The sequence below is a fragment of the Camelus dromedarius genome, chromosome 2, assembly GCF_036321535.1.
Source record: "Camelus dromedarius isolate mCamDro1 chromosome 2, mCamDro1.pat, whole genome shotgun sequence".
Lineage (NCBI taxonomy): Eukaryota > Metazoa > Chordata > Mammalia > Artiodactyla > Camelidae > Camelus > Camelus dromedarius.
In genome coordinates this window covers 1,904,135-1,916,624 of record NC_087437.1, presented here as the reverse complement: position 1 = coordinate 1,916,624, position 12,490 = coordinate 1,904,135, and the positions used below count along the sequence as shown (strand labels likewise).

The window sequence follows — 12,490 nt, the reverse complement described above, 5'->3', positions numbered from 1 at the left end:
TCACATCATCTCTTTCAAACCTAAAAGCACGTAATAACGTTATTTTAAGTAGATCACACAAAATAGAGCCCAGAGTTATTCCTGAGAGTAATTAATTGCTACCATATGAAGCACAATATGACTGCATTAGGTTTTCAGTTTAATTATGTTACTACTTACCTAGAGATTAGTTGGGCAATGTCTGCTTCTAACTGAAAGGGAAAGGAAGATTAGTGAGCTGACCAGAAGTTTGTTAAAAGTGGGTGTGATTACAAAATCTGGCGGGAGGGCTCAGTATATAAAACAAGACCCTTTTAGAGTAGAAAACTGTGAAGATTGTTGCCTTTTCAGCACCTATCTTCATTCATAAATTTAAAAACTATCAAGTGTGTACCATGTACCAGACTCTATTGGAGCAATAGGTCCAGTTCTTTAAGAATGCTCGGCAGAGAACACACGGACCAAGAGAGAGAAAGCAAAGAAAACTATTTCCTGAGAGCTGAGCTAGCACTATTTCTAAAATTCTTTGAGGAGACACAGGCAAGACTCTTTTTTTTTTCTAGTTTACATTGAAGTTTAAAACCGATTTCTCGGGGAGGGTAGAGCTCAGTGGCAGAGCGCATGCTTGGCATGCACGAGGTCCTGGGTTCAATCCCCAGGACCTCCGTTAACAACAACCCCAAAATATAAAATCTATTTCTCATGGAGTATCACTTCAGAGCTACGAGGGTTTAAAAATCATTGGATTCAAACTTCTTTTCTAGAGGAACGCCGTCAGCGCCGTGGGGCTGCATTTCTTCAGGCGGCGCGGAGGACAGCCTGCCCCGGGGTCCTTGGAGCGGGAGCCGTGGCCACGCCCCCTTCATTGTGGCGGGCGCCGTGGCCACGCCCTCTTCCTGGGGCGGGCCCCCCACCGCCCCCGCCCCCATCCCCGCCCCGCCTTGTTCCAGTGGCTTCCAGAAGGGACCTATGCCGCCGAGGGGAAGCGGAGCGGTGCGCGCTGTGTGTTCTCCAGGCCTTTTAGGAAACGTGGAGTGGCTCCTGGGGCCCCATACACGCGGAGTTACAAGAAAAGGGGCGTTGGAGCCTTCGAGGGCATAGGTACTGTTCGAAAAGACAGGCCCTGCGAACGGCACCACAAAGCGGTGGCGGAGGCGGTACCCAGCGCAATGCCGGCATCGCTGTGAACGAACAAGGGCCCGGTTCCCGCCACGCAGAGCCGAAGCGCTTCCTGACTCGTGTCGGTGGAGTGGTCGGAGAAAGAGGGAAGCTGGAGAGGGCTCCGGTGAGGCAGCAGCCTGCCCCGGGCCAGAGGCGGGCGGCTTGAGAGCCGAGGGGAAGGAGCCAGCCCCTCGGAAGCCCCGCAGAAGCCCCGCGAAAACCCACTCCTGTGAATTCATGGCCCAATGGGTGTAAAGAAAGGAAAGACTTGCGAGGGGCGGCCGAAGTGCCCTGTTTCCGGAGGTGCAGTTCCCAAGGAAGCCTGAGTCAGCGATCATCGCCAGGAGCTGGCCTTCCCGGACGGACGAGGGGACAGAGCACCGTGAGAACCAGGGCCCGGTATGGTTCCGTCCCCGGGGGGCTCAGAGCCGGGAGAGCGGGGCTGAGGGGGCTGAGGAGGAGCCGCGCAGGATCATGAAAGATCTGCTGTATACTTGGCTGCTTTGCTCTTTGCCAAAGTTATGAGGGGTGACAAACTTTCTGAAAAGGGCCAGATAGTAAATATTTCAGACCTGGCAAGGGACATACATCTCTGTCAAATATTCCTTTTTTATTTTTATTTTTTTATGGTTCTTTCTTTAATTGAAGTAGAGTTGATTTACAGTGTTGTGTTAATTTCTATTGTACAGCATAGTGATTCGGATATATATATTCTTTTCCATTATGGTTTATTATAAGATTTTGAATATAGTACCCTTGCTCTGCAGTGGACCTTGCTGCTTATCTATTTTATATATAGTAGTTTGTATCTGCATATCCCGAACTCCTAATTTATTTCTCCCTTCCCCCTTTCCCCTTTGGTAACCATAAGTTTGTTTTCTATGTCTGTGAGCCTGTTTCTGTTTTATAAATAAGTTCACTTGTCATATTTTAGATTCCACATATAAGTGATAGCATATATTTTTCTTTGACTTACTTCACTTAGTATAGATAATCTCTGGGCCCATCTATGTTGCTGCAGATGGCATTATTTCCTTCTTTTTTATGGCTGAGTAGTATTCCAGCATTATTATTATTATTATTATTATTATTATTATTATTATTATTATTATTATTATTATTACAGCTCTTTAAACACATTAAACCCATTTGTCACTTGCAGGCTGGATTTGGTCCACAGGTCAGCTTGCTGACCGCTGTAGAGAATGGGAGGCATTGTAGACATTTAAGCAGGAAAGGACGTTATCAGATTTGTGCATTGGATAGTGTACTCTGGTGGCAAGCAGTGTGGCAGAGATTTGGTGGGGCTGAGGTGTAGGGAGAGTTAGGTCAGAAGGGATGTGTAGAAGAAGACTCTAATCATGATGGTCCAGGGAGAAATAATGAGGGCCAGGACCAGGGTGGTGGCAGTGATGCCAGTGACTTCTTCATAGCTGGGCTGGATCACACATGCAGGAGTGAACGGGCATGTCATAGAGCTACCTTTCTCTCTTCCTCCTTCCCAAATCCAGGAGACATCTTCTTGTCCACCTAGGGTGTGAGTGACAAGCAGAGGAAGGATACCTTAGCTTAAGTCCTCCTGTGTCCAGACACAGCTTCACCCTGGGGCACAGCTTCACCCTGGGAGACAGAGCCCATCCCTTTCCTGTGGACCCCACATGCCAGGTTCTCCCTCCAGCTGGTGGCAGCCGTAGGAGGGCAGCTCCCATCCCTCCTGCCCCTCCTCAGGCTTCACACTGGGCTATGCCTAAGTCTCCTCTTCTTTGAGAACAGAGTCTTATTTTTCTCTTGAAAATAAGCATTTCCCCAGAATATCTCACTGTATGTGCCGCCTCCACTTTATTCTAATTGCCCTCAGTGCCATGCAGCTCAAGCCTGACACTTTTCACCCTGCTTCTTCTGTTTACTTCCAAGAAGAGTTTCCTGTTTCAGGTGTAAAAGATGGGACTAGGGCAGAGGGACCCCGGGCAGGGTGGAATCACGTCTTATCCTTTCGCTCGGTGCCGATGACAATGGCCCTCCTTGTGGGAACCGGGCTGCCTCCCAGCAATTTGTGTACGTGGTCTTTGCATGTTTTTTGTCACTTAGATTTCTGAAGCTCCTCACTGACGTGGGTCCCTTTTATTCCAGGCCCCATCTTGCCTCCCCTTATCTGCTAGTCCTCCTTTCTCTGTACGTGCCTCTTTCATCTCTTCAGGGTTAGCTTTCTCCCCCCAGGACACGAACACGTTGTTTCCAGATTTTCTCGCTGTTCCCAGGGTAGAACTCTTGCCCTTTTTACTTGTGTTTCCTTCTCAAATACTTTCTTGCAATTTCTTGAATTACGTTTGGAATGGTGAGTTGCTCATTCTGGTAGGACTTGTTTTCAAATACTTCAAATATCTGTGACAACAGGTTACGTTTTCGCTTTCCCCTTTTTTGCTATTTTACTTGATAAAACTTTGCCGTTGACTTTGGAGCTACAAGCGGCTCCCCTTCAGTGGTGCTTGGTAGGGGTGCAGGCCTCATTGTATTGACTCCGGTCCTTGTTTATGTAACTTAGTTTTGAGCATAAGTACCCTCACTGATAGATCACTGAGCAATGTTTCCACGGAGGATGTCTTCTCCTTTTGCACAGCTGCTTTAGTCAGTGGCTCTGATCTCTGGGCTTTTCTTTATTATTATTAAACTCATGAAGCAGAGCTGTTACATTTAGCACAAGTGCCCTCTGTTGTAGCTGAAGACAATCCCCTGTTCTGCATTCTTTGGAAGTCACCTATCTCCCCTGTTCCAGAATCAGCTTCGGGACAGAACACATTTTCTTGGTCGCTTCCTGATGGAGACTGGATTTAAGGGGTAGAATCAGAGGAGCTGTGGTTTGTGCAGGCTGAGAATCCAGAAGCGGGTTCTCTTTCTCCATCCATGTGAAGCTGGGTAGGGCAGGAGGAAGCTGCAAGTGGCCTGCCTCTCCCCTCCCAAGCTCTGGAGCTGACGCTGGGCTGGATCACGGTGGGCTGTGGGCCGGGAAGTACAGCTCTGGCTTCTCCTGAACCTTTCTCATCCTGCTGAAAGATTGGGTTTGGGGCCTGCTGATTAGGGACTGTGGTTTTGCTGGTGATTTTTGTTTTTCAGGAAAGACCTCCAAGCTAAGGAGAAAGTGTGAACACTAGCTTTGCTTGGATATGGTACTTTTCAGTGAAAATCACAGCATTTCATCTTAGTATTTGCACCCTTTGCTCCCTCAGCCCCAGAGCAGCCCCTGCCTAAATTTCAGGCGTTCCCCAGGACAGCTGAGCCCCTGGGCACCCAGTGTGGGAATCTGAGACACAGCCTGTGGGCTGCTTAGAAGACAGGGAAAAGGTATCCAGGGGCTTTGTAGCTTCAGAACTCTCTGCAGGGCTGCAGGGGTTTAAATTGAAAATCCAGTCCCTTACAGGACAATATGCATTTCAAGCAGAAAGGGGATTTCAGAGATCATCAAATCTAATGTCTGTTTCATAGATGTGGAAATAGAAACCCAGAGGGATTAAGTTGTTTGAGGTCATATGTTGGATGACCCCCAGAGCAGGACTTGAAACCTAGGCCTCCTAACTCCCAACCTAGTGTTTTTCTCATGGAGGCATTCATAGAGCATGTTTATATTTTGGTTTTTTAAATTATTATTTTTTTATTGAAGCATAGTTGCTGTACAGTATTATATAAGTTATAGGTGTACACTATAGTTATTAACAGTTTTTAAAGGTTATACGCCATTTATAGTTATTTTAAAATATTGGCCTCTATTCCCATGGTGTACCATATGTCCTTGTAGCTTATTTTATATCTAATAGTTTGTACCTCTTAGTCCCCTACCCCTGTATTGTCCTTCCGCCTTTCCTCTCCCCATCGGTAACCACTAGTTTGTTCTTTGCATCTGTGACTCTGCGTTTTTGTTATATTCACTAGTTTGTTGTATTTTTTAGATTGCATACGTAAGTGATACCATGTAGTATTTGTCTCATACACTGATGTTTAGATTGGTCCCTCTTTTTGTTCATGGAATAATTCATTTATCTCTAAACTTTTTTGGGGGACTATCCCCTATATCCTATTGCTGTTCCAGACATCAGCTGTGACAGCTTTGTGAGGTCACTTGTCATTAGCTGTATTTAGCAGTGTTTCTGGTTTTATAGGTAAATTGAAGCACTAGAACCATAGTCTTTCCGAATTAGAACTTTTTACAATGGGAAAATGTAATTTAAAAAAGGTTTACATTTTAGTTCTAGTTCTGTTAGAAACTGCCCAATTTCAGATGCATTTCCAGGGGGCTTTCTTTCCCTGTTTACTGAGAAACGTAAACTGTGCTGGGGGCACGATGGTCCTTGAGCTGTAGCTGTCAGGGTCTTCGCTGTCTACCCTCTGAATGACATGCTGTCTCTTGGGCTGCACGGAATGATCAAAGTGAGGTTGCCAGTGGGTGACCTGCTGGTCTGAAGCTGTTCTCTCCCACCTGCCTACTTACAAGGGCTGTCCCAGATCACAAGAGCGTGTCAGCCATCTGCTGGTCTAATCTGCTTCTATTCTGAGTTTAGGGAAACAAACAGAAGGCAGAAGGCAGAAGGCATAGGACCTGCAACAGAAGGCAATATTTTGGGTGGTGTCATAGTTAGGGGGTTGGGTTTACTATGAGTTAAAGGCAACATGCAGGGCTAGCTGATCACTCACCATCATGCAGTCTTGGCCTAAAGGCCTTTTCCTTGCCCGGCACTGGATATGAAGGCATTTGACCATGGAGCATCTGGGACTTGGGTTTGCTAGGGTTGGCTCCCTGCATGTGGAGGTGCATGAGAAGCTAGCTGAAAGCCTAATGAATGGATTTCAGGAATTTCCAGGAATACATGTTCAATATGCCACTTTGGTTGAAAAATTAATAAATATAACTTGTGGGAATGAATGAAGCCGTTAGCAGAGCGTTTCTCCATTGGCAGAGAATTTGTAGCGTATGTGTGCTTGGAGCCTTTGGGAAATAACAGAAACAAGGAGCACTTTGTTAAGCACCCAGAACGTGATGGGATACTTTCTGTGTATCATACTAGCCTCTGCATCACCACTCTGGATGCAGCACATATAGATTGTTTCATTTCCAGGTTGTTGTTGTTTTTAACTTGAAATAGTCCTTTGACTTGATTTTAGACCTCAGTTTCATGGCCAAAGCATACATCCTGGAGGAATAGTTATCTCTTCTTTCCCTAAAACAAGGACAACAACAGTATACTGGCTGCATCTTGTATTTATAAAGCGACATTTCCACATCTGCCCTGTGCATTTCTGTTAGTCAAGTGGTTGTAAAGAAGGGAAAGATAAAAATGAAAGAAACGGGAGTAATTTAAGGAAAGAAAAACTTCCTTTTTATTAGGTTGCACATGATACCAGGTATCATTTTTGTATAAATACTATGGAAAATATTTAACCTATTCATACAGGTTAAGTAACTACCTGATAAGCTTTGTAGGGAAAGTTTGTTTAAATGCTCTCATTAAACCGTGCCAGGCAATTTTTCAGATTATCATATACATAACCATTAGGAAGCTGAGGGACAGAAAGAATTTCTGGTGGACAAATACACTTGTTCATTGTAGAAATTGTTGCTACTTTATATGTCAGAGAGCGCAAAGCAAGTCAAAAAGTCAAAATAACAAGGTTTAGATGGAAGCCTTAATGATACAATTTAGTCTTCAGTGAAGGCAAAGGTAAATTCCTTCAGCTGTTGGCTAGAGGGAATCGAAGGGCAGGATATTTTAGGTTGGTCTCTGTCTATAAATAATACATGAAATGATTAGACAGCAAAGGCTGAGGGGCCTGGGGGATGCAAATAGAACTTCTGGGAGACTGGCCAAACTGTGTATTAGGATAAAATTTAGCAGTGTTACATTTGTAGATTTCATCTTTGAGTGGCGTGATCTTATAGTTTATCCCCTAACCAGGAAACTTTGAGAGTGGAAGTGGACAGTTTTAATAACTATGGCAGGACAGTGTGTGCAACCCAGGACCAGCATGGGACACCCAGCACGTGTGGCCACCTTTCCTTTGAACCTTACTTTATACTGAATGATTTAAACACAGAGAATTAAATAGGCCATTATCTTTTTTTGGAGGGGCTAGGAGATCTTATGCACAATTTAAAGGGCTTGTACTGTTTCTGTTGTATCGAAGAAAAAATGTTTGTAAAACCATCAGACCATAAAATGTATAACTTAATGTTATATTATGTTATACATATTATATTATAAAATGTTAAAACCTTACTTGCATTTACCAAGCAGTGAAAGACTGCATACAACCTCATCCCCCACAGACAACCATTATTGTCTTTTTATCTACCAGTGTGGATTTTACTTTATTAGGTAATCTATCATCTATCTACATACTTACCTGTCTGTCTATCTACCTTCCTATCTATATTTTAACATAAAAGGGATCCTGCTCTACAAGTTGTTTAACAGCCTGATTTTTAGTCACTTTAATATTGTTAACTTGTTAATATTATTTATAGTATGGCTATCTTTCCTTTCAGTAAATGTTATTCTTAGTAGCTGTATAGTTTTTCATTAATTCAAAAAGTATTGGAATTTATTTAACCAGTCCCCTATTTATGTACCTTTGTTTCCAATGTAGTATAAACAATACTATGTTAAATGTTTGGGGCGTATATACATTTTTTATACTTATTTGATTATTTCCTTAGAATTTATTCCTAGAAGTGAAATTGCTGGATTAGAGAGCATACACACACACACACACACAATATTATATATACCCATAATATATATACATATATGTAAATATTATATATTATATTGTATTTTTCCAAGCATTAGTAATTAATTTTCCATTTAGTATGATTTTATAAATTTACCCATCCACCCTAAGAGAGTAAGAATTCCTGTTTAATCATATCAGGGCTAACAGTGGATATTAATAATTAAAGTTTTTTTGCCAATCTGAAAGATACAAAAGAGCATTTTGATTTAATACCCATTTCTGTGATTATTAGTGAAGTGAAACATCTTTGAAACTGTTTATTGGACATCAGCATTTCTTATGTCAATTGCTTGTATCAGTCCTTTAGGTATGTCCGATTTTCACAGGCCTCAAACAAAAGAATGCAAATCACAGCCCTCTAAGGCAGTTCTTCTCCCCATGTCCTGCTTATTAGCATCATCACCTGCTCAGAGTTGGCCTTCACGTCTCTCAACTTCTCCATCCACTTGGACACCCAGTTATGGTCTATTTAACTTCTGAAATGTTTCTCAGATAGATTCCTCTTCTCCATTTCTTCAGTGACTGATCTAGTCCAGCATCCTTTCTTACTTTACTTTTGTCGGCTCTGAACTGGTAACCAAAGGCCACGGATTCTAATGCATCCAGAGACAGAGCCCTGAGGCCAGGGGTCAAGTTTCCCCAGATCACATAAGAGTCATCATGATTGGACTGGCTGGGCTATTACTCATCTTTGTATCCCTGGTGCCTGACACATAGTAAGTACTTGACAAACAAAGGATGAAATTGCTTTTCTCATCTCTGGTTTTTCTCATCTTCTAGATTGTTATCAGAATTCTCTCTTCAAAACACAAACATGATTGCCATTCTCTCCTCTTAAGAATTGTTGCTTGTGCCCCATTTACTGTAGCTGGATTTCTCAATCACAGTACTGTTTACATTTGGCCCAGATAATTCTTTAATGTAGGGGGATGTCCTGTGCCCTGTAGGGTGTTTAGCAGCATCCTTGGCCTCTACCTACAGATGTCAGTGGTACTCCTTGCCCGCTTTGGTGTAACAACCAAAAATGGCTCCAGACATTGACAAATGTTCCCTGGGAGATGGGAGTGCTGTGCCAGATCACCCCTGGTTGAGAACCACGGGCCTGTGGGAAGAAGCCAGCACTGAGCATGTGTGTCATTGTGCTCTGCTACCTTTCCAACCTTATGTACTGCCTCTCCTGAGCTTCCTGGCACATGCCGATCCCTTAGCCCCTGTGCAGCTTCTCACGTGCTGGATTGTCAGCCCTTCAGTGGTGAGCGAGCCCAACTGCCACGACAGACAGGCAAACACGTGTTGGATCAGATGTAACAGAAGTTTACTTTTGCTACAGCACTGTAGGTTTGAACATGTTGGGGAAGCAGCCTTCCATCTGTCAGTCCTTCAGAACCTAGAAGGGCTGAGGCTCTGCCATCCTTGATACACAGCTTCCAAGACAGCCCTGGGGATCATCTCCATCCTACCTGACAAAAGAAGAAAAGAACACTGGGGAGTCCATGAAAGAGATGCTTATGGCCAGGATTGAAAATGGTACACATGCCCTCCACTCCCATTCAGTTGGCTTGAACTCAGTCACATGGCCACCCTTAAGTGCAAGGGAGGCTGGGACATGTAGTCTAGCAGATCGTGGATTTTCAGATCTGCCAACACTTTCTGCCACAATCAGCTTATCAGTTCAGCAAAACCTTGATGGCCCAGCTCAACTCATAATTATGAATTATGATCTCTCCATGATCTCTTTTGTACACTTTGCTTATACTAGTGTACATTATAGTATGATTGGCATGGTGTAAAAATCATTTTTTCTCATTGACAACTAGGATATTTCCTGGTACATGGTGGGTGTATATCTGTTGAAAAAAAGCAAATGGATAATATTGATTTATATAGTATTTCATGGGAATGCCTCCACCACTCACTGAGGTTTTTTGTTTGTTTTCTGATCTCTGTTCCAGGAATCAGAAATACTACTACAGTTGTCTCACTAATAAAAAGGTGAGACAAGCTGATTTGCAATTTCTGGCAGAAAACTCAGCATCACTTGAGGCCTAGGAAAAGTGGAATGAAAGTCTGTCTTTCCTGCATGCCTCTTCTCCTGGTCTCCCCAAATCCCTTGTGCTGTCTACAGACCACTTTTCCACCGGCTCCCCCATACTGTCCCCAGCCCCCTTCCATCCAGTTCCTGGGGCTCAATGACTTAATCCTCCTACCAGAGATTTGCATTTAAAAAGGAGTTATTGTTAACCCTGAGGAATAATTGACTGATGAGTTAGTTATATTGGGAAAGAACTTGGGATCCTGATTCTGAAAGGCTACCTTTTTTTTTAATCTACGTTTGTAATTTGACATTTTCCTAGGAAACACAAGCAATAGTTAAAGGGAGAAAAATGCCTACCATGTATAATTCTAGAAAGATTTCTTACAAATGGGAATTTTGTACCTTAGAAGTAAACAAGTCTTCTTTTGAACACTGGCTATATAATTGCCAAGGTAAACGGGAGTCAAGCCCTATGTGCCTATGATGCCTGCTGTTCTTACTAACTAAAATGGGGTAAGAATGAAAGTATTTCTGCAATAAATGTTCAGGGGATTTGAGCACCCATTTAAGGCTGTAACCAGGCCAGAATTTCCTTTTTGAGGCCAAGCAGAATCTGGTCCAAAAACATAAGCACAACAGGAATGTTTCTGGTCATTTTTCTCAAATCCACCAGACGGTTCCCACCAAATTTTCCTACAAACTTAGCCTGTATACTGCATCTGCAAGACAAGGGAGAATTTATGTCAAATGTACCCCCCAACCCCAAGTTACTTTGACAGTTGCAACCCTCACTTTCTTCTCTGCTCGGATTGACATCTGAGAAGGGAGACCACAATTGCATACCATTTTATAGATCCACGTGATTAAAACCAGTTCTCCCTATAGGTCACATCGTGTATGAGAGGCACGGTTTTTGTCAAGAGACCAGCTACCAGCAGAAAGGGTTTTGATGCTATTGCTAGTAAGAAATTAGTAACTCGATATTAGGTCTGTTTTAAGCCAGCTGTATAATTATACTGCTTCAGCGGTAAACCAGACCTTTGAGCCAAGGGTAATTTAGAAATTCTAGATCTGTATTCTTCTCCCCTCTTTCTTTAATGTTCATCTTTGCTGTCTCTCCATCTTCTGCCTTCAAACATATAATTTTCCTCCATTCCTTCCTCACCCCTGGCTCCTTGTTTCTGTGACCCTCTGTCATAAAAGGACAGATGCATTCTGTTCCCCCTCATCCTGGGAGATCACAGGCAACAGTCAAGGCTGTGTATGAACACATCTAATTCTGAAACGTTTGCCACTTTTTGAGGGTGTCACCAGCTCAGGCTTCTAGTTTGCCTCTGGGATTGGAGGTTAAACTGGGGCCTTATCCTGTGTGCCCATGAAGTAACCTGTCTTCAAAGACTAGGACTACACTGGAGATGACTTTCTGCATCTCTTGAGCTGTTCCTGGTTCTGTAAACATTTTGTACTCAGAGCTCTTTTGATATAGAAAGATTTATTAAATACTAAAAGTGAAAACCAGGGCTTCCCTGGGGAAAATTTTGTATCTCACTTGTGTTTTCCCTCGTATTCTTTCTCCCAATTTACTCCCTAAACCCTCCTCTCTCTTTTTTTTTTTTTTTTTTTTTGTGATTGTTTTTCTACTCTTTTAAGCTTCATTTTGGGATGGTTAAAAAAAATAAAACAAAACAACACCTCTCTTAAGTACACCCTGAAAGCCTAAGTTTTCACTTCAGCTGCAAATTGTCCAAACCACATGCATCTCAGCTGAATGCTCCTCCAGCTGGCCTCATTCTGCCAAAGACCCTTTTTCATACCTGATCGAATTTCTTTAGAGTATGGCTAGAATTACTATCTTTAAGAGATCACTGTCACCAAATTCCAGATCATTCTTTTGCACGGCAAGAGAGGTTCCTTTGTAACTAAATTTGATAGCATTTTTTCCTCCAGAATTGCCTTCTTCCTTGTTTCTTCCTTTACTCTTTCTCAGTCCACCTTTGCACTCCTCCCAGGTAGCCTGATCAGCACTTAGTCTGTATTTCCATCTGTGTGGGTCTCTGTCTTGCTTGTCCTAATCCTCAGCCACCCGTGGTACAGAGGGGCAGCCAAAGTTTCCTTCGGAGACAGCTGTTTCCCATTTCAGGAGTCTCAGCTTTGTGGCTTTGTTGATTGTCTTCTCACCTCTAGGTTCGGTCTGACTTGTAGCTAAAACATAACTAACCATTTTGCTAAGACCTCCAGGGCCAGTGCCTAAGCTGTCAGCTGCAGGCCCTCTGCGAGAGCATCCTGCCATGCAGATGCCACCGAAGCCCCATAAGCCACACACCACCCCCCGACCCGGGGGGAAGTTAAGGCAATTTCACTAAGGCCCACTGGTGAGGAAAATTGGTTGATCAAGTTATTTCTAAGTGGCTTTTCAAATCTTCTCATTATTCTGGGGAAGGGAGTTAGATTGTCAAGGCCTGGTCACTTGCCCCCAGATAAAGCCAAATCCACAGGAATCCTGTGAGTGGAGAGGCTTGGAGGCTATACCTTGGA

General features: G+C 43.3%; 1 long non-coding RNA gene across 1 annotated transcript in view; it reads left to right on the top strand.

Moving 5' to 3' along the window:
* The first annotated feature begins 936 nt into the window (after positions 1 to 936).
* Positions 937 to 12,490, top strand: part of LOC135322315 (uncharacterized) — a 243,712-nt gene continuing 232,158 nt past the window's right edge. The window contains exon 1 of the long non-coding RNA XR_010382815.1: positions 937 to 1,539. This is a non-coding gene — a long non-coding RNA (uncharacterized LOC135322315). The remainder of the gene's footprint in view (positions 1,540 to 12,490) is intronic.